At 42.1% G+C, this 14,362-nt stretch overlaps 1 long non-coding RNA gene across 1 annotated transcript; it reads right to left on the reverse strand.

Moving 5' to 3' along the window:
- Positions 1–7,039: 7,039 nt before the first annotated feature.
- Positions 7,040–10,372, reverse strand: LOC107698063 (uncharacterized). Its single transcript, XR_001635306.1, has 3 exons — positions 10,288–10,372; positions 7,366–7,373; positions 7,040–7,079 (listed from the first exon to the last, which is right to left on the reverse strand). It is a non-coding gene; the product is annotated as an uncharacterized LOC107698063 (long non-coding RNA).
- Positions 10,373–14,362: the final 3,990 nt, after the last annotated feature.

Consider the following 14,362-nt stretch of genomic DNA (forward strand, 5'->3'; position numbering starts at 1 on the left):
TCACTGATGATGCGACTACTGTGGGCGGAGCTTCACTGATGATGCCACTACTGTGGGCGGAGCTTCACTGATGATGCGATTATTGTGGGAGGAGCTTCACTGATGATGCGATTCTTGTGGGCGGAGCTTCACTGAAGAATCTATCTCAGGTGTTTCTGCTGTGATTTTATTTCTACTCTTCTGACTAATTTGTTTCTTTACATTGTTAAAATATACTAGAACAGAAACTGCTAAATACTTTACCTATAATGAGCCACGTGAGGCATTTTAAATCTATGTTAATATAGATAAATATGAGTAAAGTTTGACAATGGAAGCAATAAATATTCCTTGTGCCGCTTTATTTTAAAAGGTTTATGATCTTTGTCTTCTTTGATCTAAGTTCATTATTGAAATGAATGTGTTACCCTTGGGAGATATCATTGGGAAACACGGTGTTAGCTTTCCCTGTTATGCTGATGATTCTCAGCTCTATATTTCTTTGCGGCCTGATGAAACATACAAATTCGCAAAACTAAAGGAATGCAATTAAATAATTAAAACAGAGGTTTTAATTATTGGAAAAAAAAAACTCTGCATGTAATGATCTAAAACACTGTCTAGCACTTGATGGCTGCTCTGTTAATTCTTTGTCATCAGTTAGGAACCTAGGTGTGTTATTTGACAGCAATCTTTCCTTTGAAAACCATGTTTCTAGCATTTGGAAAACCCCATTTTTCCATCTTAAAAATATATCTAAATTACGACCTATGCTCTCAATGTCAAATGCAGAAACGTTAATTCATTGATCTGCTGATGATCTGAATGTGTTGATCGTCTGAGACTCATCAATATTAACAGAGCTGCTGAAAAACTCTTTCTTTCATGTCAATAGTCCCTGTTTTCACCTCATTTATTATGCTGATGTCTTCAGATCTCCTGTAAATTGTCATTTAAAGCTCATCTCATTGGTGTCAACAGACTGAGGCTTGTTTGTTACAAACATGTGACTTTATACTTTCAAGTGTTTTTCTTCCTACATATCTGCTGTTATTTTAATAAAGAAACAGAATAATGCTAGAATTAGAAATACATATTTGGTAATTAGCATCAGTTTTTTTAATGATAGACAGATGTAGATGCTTAAATGTGTCGATGAGTATATGAGTCAAAGACAAAAAGGGGTTTTTATAGCAATAAATAAATACAAATCAGGCATATTTAGAACAAAAATCATTTGAGGACATATTCAAATACTATATTTAAGGATCATATATAGTGTAGCTCCAAAATATTAATTAATTGACATTTTAAATCTTTATATTTGCCACTATCCTTCACACCACTAGGTTTAACACAACTGTTAGCAAGAAGTAATGATCAGTTTTTCTTTTACATATTTTAATAAGTACAGGTCAGAATAACGATGTTGTTTTATATAAAAATATATATGTTACGCTGAATGATGATGTAACATTATTTCACCTATATTTTGACATTTTGTTTTCACAAAAGTTACTTGAGACATTTAGACACTTACATTTAATTGATTTTCTGTGTAAAATCACTTTTGTAAATTTTATTTGATGCAGACACTAAAATTTGACATCTGGATCCAGTATCAGATATATAAAAAATAGTGGTCGACCGATATATCGCCAATGCTGATATATTGGCCGATATTTTCCGTTTTCATCGGCATCGGCCGATAAGTTTTTCTGTTTGGCCGATGTGTTCGAGGCGGGACTTTTATTTTGACGGCACTGACAGCAGCAGAGCCTGAGCACACACCGCTCACATTCTCCCTCTTGTTCGCTGTCGTCGTTCAGTTCTGTCTAATATGGATAAGTCTATCTAATAATCAGATAGAACTGTTAAACAAAGGAATTAAAATGTATTCAAAAAATTATTAGAACGATTGCTTTAATATTAGTAGTAATAGAAAGGCAAACACTATAATACTTTCTCGTTTGCCGTCAGCATTCAGCAAATACGCATTTATATCATTTAAACAAATCTTTGAATGACTAATGAACATTTAATTTCACAAACCTTGCAGACTTAGTCGAATCTAGTTGATATCTTGTGAAGTGTGTATGTGTGTCCTGCATGATCGCGTGTTCTCTGCGTGACGGTCGGTCCGTGTGAATTGAATGCTGACAGGAGGAGAGTTCAGCTTCACTGGAGACGCGCGATCGACAAACTAAACTCATGATTTCAAATTATTCTGCACTTTATGCATTTGCCCACTGTCATATTCATGTTATTTTTATTGTGTGCTGTATCTAAAATGAGTGTTACCTTGACTTTATTTGAAAAAAAAAATATATATATATATATATATATATATATGATTTCCAATGCACACAAACTTCCCAGAATACTGCGTGCTCTGTTGGTTACAGTGTTTACTTCCTATTCAATTAGATTTTTATTAAATATTTATTTGTGAAAAATGCTTTGTCTTCTAAAGTATAAGTATGTTTATTTTACAAATTTATTTTTAATCCATTTTCAAATGATTTCAAATGTCTTAAATATTAATTAAAATAAATACAATTATATCTGTCGCGCTATTTTGTGTTTATTTTATTATTAAATTTTTGTTGAAGTGTTCGCCGGTTCCCGCCTCCTTCTTCCCGACCTACAAACTGCGTTACACACTGCAATCACATCATCATCAGTTAAGCTCCTCCCACAGCAATTACATCATCATCAGTTAAGCTCCTCCCACTGCTTTCCAAGATATCAGCATCAGCTGTCATCGACCACTAATTAAAAACTGATATATTTTTGATTTTGGCAGATCAGCTCCTCCCACAGCAATTACATCGTCATCAGTGAAGCTCCTCCCACTGCAATCACATCATCATCAGTTAAGCTCCTCCCACTGCAATCGCATTACTTTTTTTGCGTTCTTTTAATTCTGCTAAGAGGGCACAGTGGGACGTTTGGGTTTGTGATTTTGAAAAAAAAATGTTATCAATATTTTAAGGGATTTTTCTATAATGATACAGGATATTCTGCTGATTGTGTTTTTGTGTTGGTCTTGGCTTGTTTATGATAAATAAATATGACACTAAAACCACCAGTAGGTGGCATAAAGTCCCTGTCTTAATGAGTGATGCATTGAATCGTTCATTCAACCCATTGAGTGATTTTTTTTCTTTTTTTTTTTTTTCTTGATATTTGAGTCTTAAAATTATTTGAATTCGATTGGGACTCACAGCACATACATCTTGTTCCCGAGTAAGCACATTCAAGATTCTGACATAGAAGTCCATCTTGTCTCTTTCTGAACCGGAGATTTGTTCGTGACACATTGATCTAAGGATGTGTACTTCTACATCCAGATCGTCAAGAGACACAGGAAGTTCCTCAGGTTTGCTTTTGAACAAGGCTTGCCAATACTGTGTTCTTCCATTCGGACCAGCTCTGACTCTTTGAACACAAAGTGAATGGACGCGGACTCTGGATCCAATGCAGTCTGAGTTTTGAATTGCCTGGACGACTGGCTGATATTAGCTAAATCAAAGCGTTCAGCAGTAGCTCATTGAGATTTTGTACTCGATCTTTGAAGAACCTAGGATTGCACATAAAACTTCATAGGAGTGTGTTGCTGCCATTGAGGAAGCGACTTTTCTAAGTGTGGACTTGGACTCTTGCATGATGCGGCACGTCAGTCTCCCACACGTGTACAGTCATTACAAACCTGTCTAATCTAGTTCAGAACAGGACATGTCTCCACATAGTTTTTTGCCAAACAGGTTGATGGGTCTTACGGCAGCAGCATCTCCTGTGATTCAGTTGGGCCTGCTCCACATGAGACCATTCCAGTGGTACCTCTCTGCACTGTGGACATAATTATTTGAAGATGCTGGCAGTGTTTGAGGGTTGTCACTACACCCTAAAGGGGTGAGCCTCTTATGCAGAGGTTCGGATGAGAGGATGTGGATTTGTCTGTTTCGAGCATGACTGTGCATTGCCCGCTCTGGTTCTCCTGTTCCCCCTGTTCTGGTCAACTCAAATATGGTTCTCAGATCTGGTCAGTCTGCTAGCTGGCCCTCCTTGGGAGGTTCCCCTCAGGCCCGACCTGCTACTCAGGCCCAGTGTATAATTTGGCTCCCCGTTTGATTTATGAACTGTGGGTGTGGCCCCTGAGTGGGGCATGTTTATGTGTTCTGGGCTCTCAGCTGAGACTGCAGACACTATTCTTAAATTTAGGATCCCTCTATGAGGCTTTTATTGTATGCTTTTAAGGAAGCTTTTTTGGATCTTTGTGCAGACAGTCTGGTCTGGACCCAGTTCATTGTTCTGTAGGTTCAATACTGGACTTCCTGCAGACTCGTTTTGGTGGGGCGTCCCCTGCTACTCTTAAGGTTTATGTGGCAGCTATATCTGCTGAGAGTGTGTCTATGGGAGATGTTTCTGTTGGACATCACGCCCTGTTATTCCCATTTTCTGCAAGGGTCGAGACGGCTTAGGCCTTTCCGCCCTGCACAGATTCCTTCACAGGATTTTCTGTCATCCATTAGAGTCGGTGTCAGAAAGCTGACTTTTAGACAGTCCTGTTTGGTGGCTCTATTCTCTCTCAAAAATAGGGGACCTGCAGTCTCAATCAGCCCTTCTTGTATGGACTTTGTCCAGGGCTGTTTAAGGTTTGGAGGCCTTTTTCCCCTCCTAACTTTGGAATTGGGAGTGATTTATGACCTCTTGGCCTTTGCCCTGTGAGGACATTGAAGATCTATGAAGACAGTGTAGTCCGGTGGTATATATTACCTTTGTTGTTTTGACGGAAAACAAAGAAGCTGCTGTCACCAACAGAGGATGTCTCTGGTTGATCAAGACGGTCTCAGCAGCTTATGAGGTGTGTAGCATAGCTTCTCCTCTAGGTGTGCGTGTTCATTCTACCAGAGGAATGCAGAATGGTCTGGATGTGAGGATGCTCCTTGCTCCCAGGTTAATCTGCTTGAGCGAACTCTTTCCTCAATCTTCCAGCTATCCTCAGGAATGGGAAGGTGTTATTGTATATCACTCCCAAAGCGATACTGCTATCGCAGCGTAGAAGTGAACATATGAAAGGGAATGTCTCGGTGAGAAACTCTAACTCTTCTGTCTGGAGGACAAAAAACAAAAACAACTTTTAGCCAACTTCATGTTGTTTTAAAAGTCCTGTTTAAGTGTTGATTTGATTGGGGTTCAGATTTGGGGAATTAATAACTACGGGAGCAAATACTTTTTCACAGTTGATATTGAATAACTTTTTTTGCTTTAACAAATAACATTGTTATTTACAAACTGTGCTTTGTGTTCACTCAGGTTGTGTTTGTTTTATGGCAGGTTTTAATTTCTGAATTAATAATTAATATAGCATAGATGTGAGATGTTCACAAAAAACAGAAGAAATAAGGATTATATGATCATATCACTGTATCGTATTCTCTTCTTTGTTCACTGTAATCTGGTGTTTTATGGATTTTTATTTTGTAACCCTAATTCTAGAAGGAGCTCAATACAGCACTGTGTGTGTGTGTGTGTGTGTGTGTGTGCGCAGAGTAGGGCTGCACGATTAATCGCATGCGATATTTAACGCGCATCTTATCAGTAAAGCTGGTTCTGTAAACGTTAAATATTGCATGCGATTAATAGTGCAGCCCTAGTGCAGAGCCACTGCCCCTTTGCCCTCATCGGCTGAGGTGCCCCTCTCACCAATCTCCCCTCACCCCAGCTCAAAGCTGTCTGTTAGGGTTAGGCTCCGCTAAAGATCCACCGATTCTGCTAAAGATCCGCTGATTCTGTGTTTCCCGCCCGCTCCGCAGCATCACTCACAATCTGTGTGCCGCTTTCTGGAGAGTGGAGACCACAGTCCCCGAAGCTCGTTGCATTACCAGGTAGATGCATTACAATCCACATTAGTCAGTGGTTGATCCACTGAATTACTAATTAGTTGGTAGTTTGTTTGTTTTTATTTTTGTCGATAATGACACGGCCTCCTAAAAGGGCTAACAACTTGTACAAAATATCCATGTTCTTAGAATTAGAATGTCTAATCAAATTATTGTACCCGATCAGGGGTGCGTTTCCCAAAAGCATCATTAGCTAACTATGGTAGTTAGTTCCATTGAAATCTATTGGTAACAACGGAACTTGCGACCATAGTTGCTTTTGGGAAACGCACCCCAGATCTAATATAGATAACACCAAATTTGCTGCTGTTGGCACACTTTGTAGACAAGAAAAAAATGCCTTCACAAAAAAGAAGACAGAGAGAGATAGAGTGAGGGGAGGCTGCTAAAGGCAGTTCAACATTGCAAACATGAATACAAAGCTCCAGCAAGCCAGCAGGTAAATCATCATATAGAATATTTAGCAATTTGTCACACTTTAATTTTTGTAATTAAGTATATTTCCCATTTTTATCACTTGTCTTGATACTAGTAATCTTTAATAATATTTTATTAAAACTAAATTAATAGTAAGCCTATAAATAGTTTAAAAAAATAGTATAAATGTTCTAAATCAGTTGTTTATTAGTATATAATATAGATTTATGCTGTAAAATATTAAATGAAATGTCTAATACTTATAGGGGAGAGTGGGGTAAGATTAGCCACTGTTTACTTGTGTGGTCCTCAAGATAAGAGAAAATGACGCAGAAGTACAATGAAAGTATCCATCCTATCCAAATGAAAGTATACCTATCGCTATGACTGTAACAGATCGGTCAGGCTCCACCACCACCCAATCACAACGATCCCTCTCACCTGAATTCCGAGCACCTGCACCTATCACCAATCTAGCACCTCATCAACCAGCATGCATAAAAGCACACACCTCAGACACCCTCACTGTCCAGTCTCGTATACACGTAGAGGACTCAATGACTTTTCTACTGCTTCCATTTGAATACTTCCTGCATTACTTACCTCCTGTGTTCCTCCTACTATCTCCTCGTCTCCAAGTGTCTCCTGTTCCCGGATCGCTGAGGTGTGTGCTCCTCCTGTGTGCATTCCAGCTCCTGTAAAGCCAAAAACTCTGATTACTCAACTCATCATATCCTTTGAACTGTTCTACGAACTATTCACTCACCATCACATCATCTGTACCCTACACCCATACTCTCTGGGACCAAATAAAACTGTTTATAAATGCTAAACTGTTGCGTCAGACCTCTTCCGTTACAGAAGACCGGACCAACACCGACAGCACAGATGAGTCACCCAGATCCATTCCAGGAGCTCGTAGACTCCCTACGACGAGTGCTCCGCAATCCACCGGCACCGCCACCATCACCACCCATCACCGCATCCGTCCCAACCAGCACTTCTTCGCGCCGCCATCACCACCCATCACCTCCTCCATCCCAACCAGCACTGCTTCGCCTACCATCATCGCTAGTCCCATGGCCCAACCGGTGCCCTACTCTAGTTCGGCGGGGGAGTGCAACGGATTTCTCCTCCAGTGTAATCTCACATTTGAAATGCAACCGCACTCATATCCCACTGACACCTCAAAAATTGCCTTTATTATCTCCCTGCTAACAGGACCTGCATTGCCTGTGGTGAGTGTGATTCAGCCTGATATCATTAAGATGGAGCTCCTCACTACCTGTGTAAGGCTTACTGCCTCTGATGTTTCTATTTAGTATATCGGCCCTTATCGACTCTGGGTCAGCAGGAAACTTCATCTCCCGGGACCTCTGCCGCCAGCTCAAATTACAGGCTACAGCCACTGAAACAGTTTACCAAGTCCAGTCGATAACTGGAACACCACTATGCCGTAGACATGTCCGCTATCGCGTGGGACCCATCACTCTTCGCCTGGGCCTCCTTCACTCGGAGGACATTCATTTCCTGGTTCTGGAGGGGTCAACTGAATTTTCACTGCCGCTTCCTGAACAGAAGGCCATGGAGGACTACATCAAGAAGGCGCTGGGTCAAGGTTACATCCGTCCATCTAACTCCCCTGCTGCATCGAGTTACTCCCGGAGCCAGGCCGAACATCACCAGCACATTGTGGAGGTCCTCCAACGCCTGAGAGAACACCACCTATTCCTCAAGGCTGAAAAGTGCACCTTCCACCAACCCACGGTGCAATTCCTGGGGTATAACATTGATCGTACCGGTATCCAGATGGACGAGGGGAAGGTGGAAGCTATAACCTCCTGGCCAGAACCCACTACTATTAAAGAGATCCAACGATTCCTAGGATTTGCCAACTTTTACCGTCGCTTCATTCTAGGCTACAGCAGGATCGCCAGTCCCCTCACCAACTTACTCCGAGGGAAACCCAAGTCTCTGTCCTGGACACCTGCGACCTTAGAAGCTTTCTCCTCCCTCAAGAGAGCCTTCACTAGCTCCCCACTCCTAGTCCATCCAGATCCCGACCTCCCACTCATCGTGGAAGTCGACGCCTCCACTACAGGAGTGGGGGCAGTGTTGTCCCAGCAGCAGGGGAACCCAGCCAGACTCCACCCATGTGCCTTCTTCTCGAGGAAGCTCTGCCCGGCGGAAAATAATTATGACATCGGCAAAAGAGAACTACTTGCCATCAAGCTGGCCTTAGAGGAGTGGAGGCATTGGCTGGAGGGGGCAGCCCATCCATTCACCGTACTGACCGACCATCTTCGTGAGGCTAAACGTCTAAATCTCCGCCAAGCACGATGGCCATTATTCTTTACCAGGTTCAACTTTACCATTACTTATCGCCCCGGTCCCAGAAACGTCAAGGCAGACGCCTTGTCACGTATTCACAGTCATGTGGAAGGCCCAGAAGAGCCGGAAAGTATCATCCCACCAAAGATTATTGTCAGTCCCATTGAATGGAATTCCCCTTCAGTGGCCTCAAAAACAGCTCCCAACAATCCGCTGGGCTGTCCTCCAGGATGCCAGTATGTACCATGAACACAACGCACCCCACTGATTCCCTCTGCTCACTCCTCCCGAGGCACTGGCCATCCAGGGGCCAACAACACCCTCTCGCTGCTACGAGATCGCTTCTGGTGGCCCAATATGGCAAGGGACGTGAGAAGGTTCGTGCAAGGATGTCCAGACTGTGCCATGTCCAAAAGCCCGCGCCACTTACCATCTGGCAAACTCCTTCCTCTACCAGTGCCAAATCGCCCCTGGTCACACCTAGGAGTAGACTTTGTCACGGACCTGCCACCCTCTGAAGGTAAAACATGCATCCTGGTAATAGTTGATCATTTCTCAAAGTCATGTCGCCTCCTGCCCCTCAGAGGTCTCCCCACTGCACTGGAAACAGCTGAGCTTCTCTTTAACAAGGTCTTCCGCTATTATGGCATTCCCGAAGACATCGTCTCAGACCGGGGACCTCAGTTTATTTCAAAGGTATGGAATGCGTTCTTCAAACTCCTAGGTGTGACCGTAAGCCTCTCGTCCGGATACCACCCACAATCGAATGGTCAAACGGAGAGGAAGATTCAGGAGGTGGGGCGATTCCTGCGAACCTTCTGCCATGGCCACCAGGATTCCTGGAACCAGTTCCTGGGCTGGGCCGAGTACGCCCAGAATTCCCTGCGACAGCCTTCTACTGGTCTCACTCCCTTCCAGTGCGTGCTCGGGTTCCAGCCTCCACTGTTCCCCTGGTCCGGGGAGCCTTCTGATGTTCCGGCGGTTGACTACTGGTTCCGGGAAAGCGAGAGGGTCTGGGACGCTGCTCACCACCATCTCCAACGGGCAGTGCGCAGGCAGAAGACGGCCGCGGACCTTCGAAGAGCTGAAACACCTACCTATCAACCAGGTCAGAAGGTATGGCTGTCAACTTGGGACATCAGACTGCACCTGCCACAGGAAAGCTCAGAAAGCTCAGTCCCAGATTTGTTGGCCTCTTCACCATCCTGGAACAAGTAAACCCGGTCACCTACAAACTCCAAGTACCCGCACAGTATAGAATTCATCCCACGTTCCACGTTTCTCTGCTTAAACCTCACCATGAACCTGTCTCTCTCCCCACAGAGCCTGGCCAGACGGAGGAACCCTCTCTTCCCTTGATCCTGTATGAGGGGTCAGTCTACCAAGTGAAGGAAATTCTGCAGTCCCGGCGCCGAGTCTCGTATACAAGTAGAGGACTCTATGACTTTGCTACTGCTTCCATTTGAATACTTCCTGCATTACTTACCTCCTGTGTTCCTCCTAGTGTCTCCTCGTCTCCAAGTGTCTCCTGTTCTTCCTAATTCCCAGATCGCTGAGGTGTGTGGTCCTCCTGTGTGCATTCCAGCTCCTGTAAAGCCAAAAACTCTGATTACTCCACTCATCATATCCTTTGAACTGTTCTACGAACTATCACTCACCATCACATCATCTGGACCCTACACCCGTACTCTTTGTGAGCAAATAAAACTGTTTATAAATACTAACCTGTTGCGTCAGACCTCTTCCGTTACAATGGCAAAGGGTTCTAAAAATAATACTTATAAAAAAGTGTTCCCATGGCTCAGTTTGCACCGGGTTAGGGGTAAGTTGACCGAAGTCGAGTCAGTGGGTAAGATGCACCATCTGGGTGTAAAATGACCATCGAACTGAATCAGATTCAAATCCACATGAAACAGACTAAACAGAGTGTGTTGGCCATTAGTGACTACAGGTGGAAATATATATCTAATTATAATGTGATAAAGTGTTTTCTGGTTCTTATCAGTGAAGGATTTGGTGCACTTGTACACTGTCCCTATCAAATAAACTGCAAATAATATGTATAAATGATAAACTAAACCAGTAATATATCGCATTAAAATACCATTTTATAATTCAGAGATTTAACTTAACTACAGTGCCTTATGGTGGAGTAAGTTAAAATGCTGACACAATTTACCCCACAGCATTTGGCTCACTTTGCCCCATAGCTGCCATTTTGGGAAAAAAAATAGCTACTGTAGCTTACCAGTTCAGGCTAATATTTAGCTAAATGATTTGCTTGGTTTTATATGTTGCTAAATCACCTATATGTATCATAAATACTTTTAGACCTGGACAAATTTGCTTTAATGTAGCAACCATTACATCTGTTATGCTAAAAGTTTACTTTGACAAGCCAAAAATGGGTGCCTTCCATTCCCCCCATGTGTTTCTCCTTATCACAGTCTGGCAGAAATGATGGGTGGTTCCAAAATACATGGTCACATGACAGTAAAAGTGTACAGTTGCCAAGATACAGGGGGTGGGTCAACTTACCCCACTCTCCCCTACTTCCATTGAAGATGAGGCAGAAGCAGGCTCAGAGAGTGAGGGAGAGCCCACTCTTATCAAAACATCTACAATAAAGTCCATTACTACAGAGTGTGCTGTCTTCTCTTTTAATTGTATATTTGTAACAACTGGATAATTTGTATTAACAAGCACCCACCCTCCTTGTGCCCCTTTTTTTTTGGTTTGGGCCACTGTCCCTCAAAATGTCTGTGCATGGCCCTGCTCTTGACTAAACCGATGTCCTACAAAACCCAGTTCCTTCTGACCAAAAATGCATAGAATTAATCAAGTCTACGGTCATGTTCTTCACATTATTGTTAGTATTTGTGTATTTTCATTGTTTTTATTGTGTTTTATCCAAGAGTTTATAGAAGTTTATTTTAACATTTCAGTGCAATTTCATTTTGAATAGAATTTGTTAAATGTTACCTGCAGAAATCCTTATGTTCCTGTCTGACTTGTTTAAACACACTCATGAGATCATAAACTCCAGCCTCTTACAGCTCTTACCAGGAAGAGACTGACATGTTATTTCTGCTTTCTGTCACACTGACTCTCTTCTCTACTGACAAAAGCAATAAAGAACCAGCCATCAGTGAAGAATCAAGAGAAACTCTTTACAGAAGGATCTTTGTTAAGTTTGTTTCTGAATAGATAGCAGATCTTTGTGATTCTCGTGGTGATCCGTTTTTCAAACTGTCGTTCAGAAAGTGAAAGTAAAGTTTAGATCGCTGGAGCTCAAAGAGGGATAATGGCTTCTCTATCTGAAGATGATTTTTCTTGTCCTGTATGTCAGGAAATCTTCAAGAATCCTGTTGTTTTATCATGTAGTCACAGTTTCTGTAAAGGGTGTCTTCAGCAGTTCTGGAGAACCAAGAAAACTCAGGAGTGTCCTGTCTGCAGGAGGAGATCCTCAAGAGATGATCCTCCAGTTAGTCTTGTGTTAAAAAACTTGTGAGTTGTTCCTGAAGGAGAGAAATGAGAGGCGTTCATCAGGATCTGAGGAGATCTGAAGTTTACACAGTGAGAAACTCAAACTCTTCTGTCTGGAGGACAAACAGCCGGTGTGTGTAGTGTGTATTAATTCAAAGAAACACGACAATCATAAATTCAGACCCATCGATGAAGTGGTTTCATCATATAAGGTAAGCGAAACAACTTTTAACCAGCTTCATGTTGTTTTAAAAGTCCTGTTTAAGTGTTGATTTGATTGATCAGAGCTGGTTGTGTTTAGTCCAGCTGAACTCCATTATCAATAAAGTTTCTTAGATTTGGGGAATTATTAACTACATTAACTACGACTTTTCACACAGGCCCAGTTAGTATTGGTTCACTCAGGTTGTGTTTGTTTTATGGCAGGTATGGCAGGTTGAATTAATTTAGTATGAGATGTTCGTAAAAAACAGAAGAAATCTGGATGGGGGAAATACTTTTGCACTGAATTATATGATCATATCGCTGTATCGTCTTCTCTTGTTTTTTCACTGTAACCTGGTGTTTTATGGATTTTTGTTCAATTCTAGGAGGAGCTCAATACAGCACTGAAATCATTACAGGAGAAACTTCAACACAGTGAAGAAATGAAAGGAGAGTTTGAGAAAACAGTTCAACACACCAAGGTGAGGAAAGTCCAGAGTGTTAACTTTTTAACATAAAGAGGGAGACTGACAACAAAATAGGATATAATAATTTATAATTTATTGGGAAAAGAAATTAAGCAATAAAACATAAACAATGTTCTTTGTCTAGGGAAAAAGAAATAACACTTTTTTTTTAAATATATGTCTAAATGCAATGAAAGATCAATATTAAAAGGGAAAAAGAAAACCCAAGGTGTGAGAGAGACCAAAGCATGTGACCTTCCTTTAAGACCAACAGCCCAGTTCTTTATATAGAAAAGACCGCTGGTATACAATCACCCATGCCCCAGGTGTGCCCAGTTACCTAACTGCCCCTCAGGCCAATCCCTGCCCATGCACTGACAAAGAAAGGCCTAAGGAGAGCACAGGGGGTCGTAACACCTCCCTCCCTAGAAAGAGGTTTACAGTACGGAAAACCTCCAGCACACACATAAACAAACCAAAAGACCTCCTGTGATGCATCCATTTCTTTCCTTCATCCTGGGCTCTAGGAACAAGAAAAGAAACCAAGAGCACCCCCCCAAAAGTCTAGACATGAGACAACATGTCTGCAATAATGTTATCTTTGCTGCTGATATGTCTAATGTCTAGTGGGTACTGTTGTAGAATCAAACTCCAATTATTATTATTATAATGCGTTCATTTTGATTCCGCATTTTATTAATAAACACCAAAGGGTTGTGATCTGTATATATGACTATAGGGCTTGTGGATGACCCCAAATATACTTCAAAGTGTAGAACAGCAAGAATTAGAGCAAGTGCCTCCCTCTCAAAGGAAGAGTAAGCCCATTGATTGCAGTTCAACTTCTTAAAGAAGTAACATACTGGATGTTCTGTACCGTCCAAGCTCACCTGCATTAACACAGCACCAGCCCCACTCTCACCGGCATCCACTGCAACACTAAAAGGATGCTTCAAATGTGGGGCCAAAAGTGCAGAAGCTGTAGCCAACAACATTTTTGCATTGATAAATGCTTCCTGACACTTCTCTGACCACACAAATGGCACTTTGGTACTACGAAGATCAGTTAGTGGCACCACAACAGTAGCAAAGTTTCTACTAAAACCTCTGTAGTACCCTGCCATACCCAGAAATCTGTGAAGTTCACGTCGGTTTTGAGGCACAGGGAATTCACAGATAGCTCAATCTTGGCTTCTACAGGCCTAACCTGCCCACCACCCACCACCTTACCAAGATAGGTGACCCTGGCTTTCCCAAACTCACATTTGGCCAGGTTTATAGTAAGGTTAGCAGCGGCGAGATGAGAAGAAAGTTCCCTGATTGTGACAAGTGATCAGACCAGGTATTACTATATAAAACCACATCATCAATGTAGGCCTCACATCCATGCATCCCATATAAAACACTGTTAACAAGACGCTGAAATGTGTCCGGAGCATTTCGTACTCCAGATGGCATAACTTTATACTGTAAGAAATTGTCAGGTGTCACAAAAGCAGACAACTCTTTTGCTCGATCGGTTAAAGGCACCTGCCAGTATCCTTTCAGGAGAACAAATTTGAGCTGAGCCAA

This window comes from Sinocyclocheilus anshuiensis, unplaced genomic scaffold (genome assembly GCF_001515605.1).
Source record: "Sinocyclocheilus anshuiensis isolate Anshui unplaced genomic scaffold, SAMN03320099.WGS_v1.1 scaffold1962, whole genome shotgun sequence".
NCBI classification, from domain to species: Eukaryota; Metazoa; Chordata; class Actinopteri; order Cypriniformes; family Cyprinidae; genus Sinocyclocheilus; species Sinocyclocheilus anshuiensis.